Raw genomic sequence first — 8,836 nt, forward strand, 5'->3', positions numbered from 1 at the left:
GCACTTGTATTAAACGCACAAGGGGTGCAACCCAATACAAAAGAAACGAAACGAGTCAAGGAAACCTACATGGAAAGCCAAGAATTTACAAGCCAAACCTCTTCCGTGCTATTTCCCCTACCTCTAGCAAGAATAGAGAACCAATCCCAACCAAAATTCTTAATAAACTATCAAAATTTTGGTAGGATTTCAAACACAATTTTTAAAAACCACCTTATTTCTTCCCGACCAAATTCACCAACAAACCAAAAGCCAAAAGAAAGCAACGAAGGAAGGTTTTACAACCCCACACAAAATAAGACGTATGTATTCCACCACCTTAAGCCCCAAATTCGCCCCTTGCAAACCAAGCATCACCCTCCCATCCTCCTCCATGCTCGAGCCCAACCAAGCCAACACCTCCTTCCAAATATTTCTCGTGTGCATACAACCAAGAAAAAGATGACTCATCGATTCCTCCTCTAAACCACACAAAGGACATAATTTGTTGATGATAATCCTATCCATACCCCGAATGTAAAACGCCATACATGTAGGAAGAGCATTAACCACAAATCTCCAACCAAACACCTTCACCTTACTAGGAACACTAGATTCCCATAAACAATTTAATTCAAAAATACTTGCATCATCCAAAACCACATTCGGACATCTCAAAGCATAAATCCATTGAAAATTATTTTTAACCTAAAACCCATCAACATGCCTCTACTTGCTCACCACTGATTCAAAACTTCCCATTTCTTCTGCATCAAGTCCAACTCAGGTTTCTATTTCTTTCTTCTTGGAACTTTAATTGTTTTTGTGTTTGTGTTTTTGGAATTGTTAGAGTATTTTGATTTGGATTTATTGATTGACTGTTAGTTCTGCAAATGTTGCATTTTTTTCATTATGATTTAACTTAATCTTTCCATTTTTTTTTAAATGCAGAAAAAAATTTGGTTTAAATTAACTCTACAAAGGTTTCATTTTTATCATTCTGGTTTAACTCATTTTTTCCATTTTCCTTTGAATGCAGAGAAATCACTTTTGGTTGAGCTTTGCAAAGGTTGTGTTTTTATCATTCAAATTTAACTATGCAAGGTGTTGTGAATTCAATGCCAAGAAAAAATTATAATGGAAGGAAAAAATAAAGAACAAAGAAGAAGAAGAACACAAGAATTGGTTATAACTACAATTCTTTTACTTTCTCTTAGAAAACAAGATTACGAGTTTACAAGAATAACAAATAACCTCTCTCACCCTAAATTAGGATTTGCTATGTGCAATGGTGAGAGACTAGTATTCTATTTATAATAAAACTTAACATACTAACTAATGGGCTTTTTCCACAAGACCCATTACACAAGCCAACTTAATAAACAAGCTAACTTAACAAATTAGGGTTTAAACACTAAACCTAATTTAACATGCTAACAATCCTAGCATCATCGACACAAGCATGTGAACAACCTTTGACTTCATTCCGAATCCTGTCGAACCAAGAAGCTATCCTTCGACCATACTAGAGTTTGATCCAATATCTCACAAATCTCCACCTTGGACCTAACTCTACAACATTAAGGGAACAAACTAGCTTTCTTCATGCAGCTTTATCAACTGCATACAGTGGAAAAAATTGCAACTCAGCAATGTCTTTGTGATCATATCAGCAGCATTGTCCTCAGTCGAAATCTTCAGCACTTGGACTTCTCCACGCTCGATTACTCCTCTGACGAAATGCAGCCTCACATTAATATGCTTAGTTCGCTCATGATAGGCTGAGTTCTTCGACAGGTGTATTGCACTTTGACTATCACATTTAATAGTGATACCTTTACCTTGAAGTTTCAGCTCCTTAGCAAAACCTTTAAGCCACAATGCTTCTTTCACAGCTTCAGTTAGGGCAATATACTTCGCTTCAGTGGTTGATAGGGCAACAACCTTCTGAAGTATTGGTTTCCAACTAATTGTTGTGCCAAACATGGTGAAAACATATCCAAAAATAGACTTTCTAGAATCCATACAACCTGCATAATCAGAGTCGACATATCCTTTGATTACTGCTTTACTATTTTCACCCAAGGCTCCACCATAAATTAGGACCCTGTTCAGAGACTCATTTATGTACCTGAAAATCCACTTCAATGCTTTCCAGTGAGCCTTTCTAGGATTTGCCATGTACCTGCTTACAAGACTTACTGCATATGCTATGTCGGGTCTAGTATAGACCATAGCATACATCAAAGAACCAACTATATTAGCATATGGGATGCTATTCATATAGGCTCTTTCGACATCAGTACTGGAACATTGATCAATACTCAGCTTGAATTGAGGATTTGTCGGAGTCACAACTAGCTTCAAATTCGACATACCAAACCTTTCGAGAATCTTTCGTAGATATGCCTCTTGAGATAAGAATAACTTTGACTTATTTCTATCTCTTCGAATGTCAATTCCAAGAATCCTGGAAGCAACTCCCAGATCCTTCATATCGAACTCTTTATTGAGTTCATCCTTCACCCTTATCACATCTTCGATATTGTTGCTTGCTATGAGAATATCATCCACATAAAGCAACAAAATAACAAATGAATTACCAGGTCAAAATCGGAAGTAAATACAGTGGTCGAACTGACTTCTAATGAAACTTATGCGTGCCATGAACTTGTCGAATCTCCTATTCCACTGTCGAGGAGATTGTTTCAGCCCATATAAAGATATCTTTAGCTTGCACACATAATCTTCCTTCCCCTTTTCGATATACACTTCAGGTTGCCTCATCAGGATCGTTTCATCTAGATCACCATACAAGAACGCAGTCTTCACATGCATCTGTTCCAATTATAGGTCGAACTGTGCCACCATGGCAAGCAACATTCGAATGGACCTATGCTTCACAACAGGAGAAAACACATCATTGAAGTCCACACCTTCTTTCTGAGTGAAACCCCTTGCAACTAACATTGCCTTGTATCTTTTCGACGTCACTCCTTCAATTCCTTCCTTAACTTTGAAAATCCATTTACAGCTGACTAACCTTGCCCCAACAGGTTTCTTGATCAGTTCCCAGGTATGATTATCATGAAGAGATTTCATCTCATCATCCATGGCCTTTAGCCATTCAGTCTTATTTCGACTCCTCATAACTTCCTTATAATCTCTAGGTTCTTCGTCTAGAACCTCACTTGCAGAGATTAAGGCATAAGCTATAAGATATGCATATCCAAGTCTCTGAGGTGGCTTGATGGCTCTTCTCGACCTATCTCTTGACAATAGGTAGTTATCAACAGTTTCCTCAATTTCCTCAGTATCTTCTGCTTCTTCTTCGACTTCATCAGGGATATGCAATTCAGCATCAACATGCTCCACCTCAACAGAAATCTCTACCTGTTCCAGCTCTTTGTCAGATGTTTCTGTACTTCGACTAACATCATCAGTTTTCTTAAAAGCCACTTCAGCTTCATTGAAAACTACATCTCGACTGGTGATACACCTCCTATGACCTGGCTCTAGGCACCATAGCCTATAAGCTTTGACTCCTTCAGGGTATCCCATTGTCATACCCCAAAATTTGCCCACACTTTTCAAAAATTCAAAACTATTTCAAAAACTGGGTTTTTATAAAATCTTGGTTTCATTTACATTGATATCCTGAATTTTATAAATATTCGATTTAAAATCTATTTTAAAATATAATAGTTTACTCTTAAATTGTTATATTTTAAATAGCAAAATATTGATTGATGCTTCTTAAACTTTCAATTGGCTTTTTATTTTGAACAAATAATATAGCACAATTGGTAAGAAGGTAAGGTTGGTAAGTATAAGGTTCCAAGTTCAAATCCCACTTCTAACACTTTCTCATTTTATTTGTTTCTAACTATAGTTTTAATTTTATTTTTATTTTTATTTATATTAAAAAAAATCACAAAAAATAAGCTTTTTTTAATCATTTAATTTAATTTTCGTTTTTTAATTAACCATTATTTTAAATATTTTTTTTATTTCACTTTTCATTCAAAAATCACAAAAAAAACACATACAAGACAATATTAATGACCTTCCAAAACAACCCCAAGACAATAATCATGAAAAATTAAAATGAATTAACACCGAGGGACAAAGCTCATAATGCTAGTTATTCTGTCTGTCCAATACCATTAGTGTCATATTTGTGAAGCTATAAGAACAACACAAAAACTAACCCTGAGGGGGCGAATTCTCACGAACAAAAACAACACAGACTGTACATACACCTTACCGCAAATCCTAAGCTACACCCTCTCTCATGTATATGCCCATGCTAACAATTCAGAAAATCCTTGCATTCATGAATTAACCTATTTATTCCCCACCATTTACATGTACAAACCCACTTCTCACACAATACAAAATTTACACTCATTTTCACTCTCTTTCCGTTTTACTCTACGCTGATGTTTTTAGTTTCATACTGATATGATTTAGCTTATTTATTCACATGTTGATGTGTGGTTGAAATACTATGAATATTGAGTTGGTTTGTTTTATGATTCTAATAATATCAAAAGTAAACAATAAATTAAAAGCGAGTAATGAACTGTTGTTAACGATTAGAAAAATATGTTGAACCTTAGGGTTCATCAACCTATTCCTATAAAATTATCAATTAATTCACAATTGAACAATCTTTTAAATCATTATCTTCACTTATCCTCAAATAAGATTCCATGTCTGCAAATCAAATTAGATAACTTTTACCGGTATGAGATTCGATCTCTCCAAATATCAATAACGATAATAGTAATTAAGAACGATAATTATGAAAACTCAATCCCAATTCCATCTCTGCAAATTGGTATTGAATCAATATAGTAACCTAGGGCAAAAGTTAAATCCTTTCTTTCGATCAAAGATTCAACGATAATTTAAGAATAAAAACAAGATTTCTTATTGATAACGAATTCAAACAATTGTTCACAGGAATTAATTAATGGTATTGTATATTCATAGGTTAACTACTACCTTAGATTCAACACGAGGGGTTTAGCTCTCCATAGACATGAAGAACACACAAAGATTAATGGAAGAATTCATCTTCATCAAAGGAATGTCTTCGCTTGATAGAGAATTGGTCTTCAATTGATGATTGTGGCTGCACCTTCAGATTGCTCTCCTAATTTCGCTCTTCCCAAAGTTATTTTTCTCTTGGAAGCTAGGGCTTTTAAATAGAAGTTTTGGGCTTTTAACGCCGAGGCCGCGGCGCGGCATCGGACTGGCGCGGCGCGCTTCAAAACAGATATATTTTTGCGGCGCCTCACAGGACTTCCGCGGCGCGCCCTTTGCAATTTCCATCTTTTTCTTCTGCCTTTGAGACTTCCAGCTCTCTTTCCTCCTCATGTTCTTCTCAAGCTTCAATTCAGCTCTAAACCTGCAACAATAACACCCACAAGTGATTCGATTTGCTTTACGCACGAACTAAACTTGTTCAGTTCAATTCTTAATAAAAACCTATGGATTTATCACATTCTGCATTGGTTTAGAGACTAAATTACTTCTATTAACACATGAATTTACCATTAATTTACTCCTAACAAACTCTCCCCAACTTAGAGTTTTGTTTGTCCCTAAACAAAATTACTTAGCTCCAGCAAAGTTTACCGACAATCATGCAACAAGTTTTTCAAAAAGTTTTTCTCAAGTGGTTCAATCCAGTAATTAAGTCAAATACTCCTCTTCTACCTGCAAACTCAGAATATACACATGAAACAAACTTTGAAAGCAAATTACCTCCAGAAGTTCAAAACACTACACAATTGCTTGAACCAACACTAATCACTCTTATCAGAAAATATGATGACTCAAAGAGGGGTTAAACACTCATCCAAACAATTAAATCAACAAAAATCCATATCATACGTTCACCAAATTGCTAGCATCAAGTACTGTGGAATCTGAGAATCAGAAGGTCTTTCTATGGTTGTAATGTGGTTTAGATTCAAAGAAAAGAAGATAATCAAGGGTTGTTCCTAATATAGGGAAGTATCCAATTCATAACTTATTTCTTTTTCTCTAAAACTCTAATTCCTTTACCTGTCCATCTTTTTTCATTCATTCGTAGCTTGATTCTTCGTTTTCACTTTTTTTTCAACAATCGTTATATTCAAACGTTGTTACTTCTCTTTTTTTTTTTCCAAGCTACGACTTTTTTTTCTTTCACCGATTACCATAAGTACTTACTCTTCTTTTGACTGTGACTCTCCCCAACTTGGAGATCAACCTGTATTCAGATTATATGAATGCTCCCCTACTTTCTAAAAAGGGTCAAAGAGAAAACACATCACCAAATTTTATGGTTGATGATCCAGAACAAAACTTTTTATTGAGGTCACAACTCACCAGGTATTTTCCTTGGTGCATATTATGATGCTTATCTTGACCTCAGGCTCAAAGAATGGTTAGCAAAAGATCACACTCTCACAGAAGAAATTAAGTTGCATGTTTAGAATAGGCTAAAAGAACTCTCAGATTCAAACAATTGCCTAAATCACTTTCACAGATTTCCACAGACGATGCAACAACCGGTTTAGCATGATACAAACACGTCAAAATAATTGATGGTCTCCTGCATATAGTAAACAATGGAAAGCTTTCCTCACAATGGTTAAGGCTAAGCTGATCCAATAAACAATGTACCATAAAGAACTTCTGACAATATTTACTAACACCTTAAGTTTCATTGCACACATTAAGAGTTTGAGTTTGAAAATTCATACCTGCTTTGTTACTTATTGAAAAAGAGAGTGAAACTGAAAAATTTTGAACATTCACTTCCTACCACTTTCATACATGTTGCTCCATTGTTGATACTTCGCTTGAGATTCTTGTTTTGTTATGGGACTACTTACTCTAACTGGGAGCAAATAACAAACATAAAAGCATAAAATTGAAAAATGCAAAAGAGTAAATCCACCCCCAAACTTGAACTAAACATTGACCTCAATGTTTCGTAACAAGCCCGAGAGGGTTGACTCACAGAGGGTATTGCAATATCAATTGCCTCTTCCTAGCTTTCACCAGAAAGGTTCCCTTATTATTTCTTGAAATAAAAATAAACAAAACAAAATAAATTAAAACATTAGAGCTGTGGGTTACCTCCCACGAAGTGCTTCGTTTAATGTCGCATGGCTCGACGGTTCATGCTTTCAAGGAACTAAAAATGGTGTATGTTGCTCCACTCCCCCGAAGAAATCTTTTAATCGTTTTCCATTAACGGTTCTCCTCTCTTTTGTCAGTGGATTCTCTACCATAATGGCACCGTGGTCACATATATCTTTTACTATCAGTGGTCCAGACCATTTTGTTGTTGCTTTACCCGAGAGACATCTTAGTTTTGAGTTGCACAGGAGTACCTCTTGTCCAACTTGGAAGTAGCTCGGAGGTTGATTTTTGTCTTCCTTGGTTGTTCCCTTAGTTGTATCGATTTGGAAGATATCACTCTTGTTCTTAAGATGTTTCTTGGCCTTGAACAGAGTAAACTTTACCTCTTCATGTTGCACCCTTATTTTCATGATCCCTTCATCCAGATCAATCATCATCCGAGCGGTTTTCATGAATGGCCTTCCTAGAATCACAGGTACCTCATGATCTTCTTCCATGTCAACAACCACAAAGTCTACCGGGAAAAAGAATTTGTCTACTTTAATTAGCAGATCCTGAATCACTCCATAGGGTGAAGTGATAGACTTGTCGGCCAATTGTAAAGTCATACTAGTGGGTTTCATCACAATATTCCCTAGCTTCTTGACAACGGATAAAGGGATTAGGTTGATGCTCGACCCCAAATCAATTAACCCATCGCCAGTGAAATTACCTCCAATATTTAATGGTAAGGTTACTCGCCCCGGATCAGATTCCTTTCTTGGAGTAGTTCTTTGGATTATAGCACTACATTGAGCATCAAGCACCACAGTTTCTTCATCTGTGCATCCCTTTTTCTTTGTGAGCATGTTCTTCATAAATTTAGCATATTTAGGCATTTGCTCTAATGCTTCGGCAAATGGTATGTTTATGTGGATTTGTTTGAAGATGCTCATAAACCTGGTATATTGCCTGGCATTGTCCTTCTTTGACGGAGCGTGGGGGTATGGTAGATGTTGGCTTGGTATCACATGATCTAATTTCTTTTTCTTAGAACTTCTTCTCTTCTCTGTCATCCCTCTTTCTTTCTTGGTCTCATCTATTTCTCTTTCAGCATCTTTGCTCATGGTGCTCACTATGATTTCATTTTCCTCATCTTCCGCAGCCTGATTATTATCCTGTTTCCCAGTATCATTGATTTCAACTTCTTTCTCAGCGCCTTTCTGACTGGTTCTAGTCACCACTGCGTTACAATGTTCTTTAGGATTATCTTGAGTGTTGGCTGAGAATGTTGCATTTGACTGAGTAGCTGCAATTTGTTTAGCCAGTTGCCCTACTTGAGTTTCCAGATTTTGAATTGCAGCTTCCTGGTTCTTCTGATTTGTCATTGACATTTGAATGAACTGATTCACAGTCTCTTCCAACTTGGATTGTCCTCCTTGTTGCTGTTGCGGTGGTTGAGTGTATGGTTGAAATGCTTGTTGTTGATACCCTTGATTTGGTGGCCTTTGTTGGTATCCCTGGTTGTTATATCTCGGTGGGTACCCTTGTTGGTATGGCTGATTTTGGTACTGATTCTGCCTTGATCCATGAGTGTTGTTCATGTAGTTTACTTCTTCTTCTAGGACTGGTGGACAAAATCCTGTTTGATGATTGCCCTTGCATAATTCACACTTCGCAACCTGATAAGAATTGGATATCCCGTTCAGCTCCTTAAGTTGTTGTGGTAGTT

Source organism: Vicia villosa, unplaced genomic scaffold (assembly GCF_029867415.1).
Source record: "Vicia villosa cultivar HV-30 ecotype Madison, WI unplaced genomic scaffold, Vvil1.0 ctg.000219F_1_1, whole genome shotgun sequence".
Taxonomy (NCBI): domain Eukaryota; kingdom Viridiplantae; phylum Streptophyta; class Magnoliopsida; order Fabales; family Fabaceae; genus Vicia; species Vicia villosa.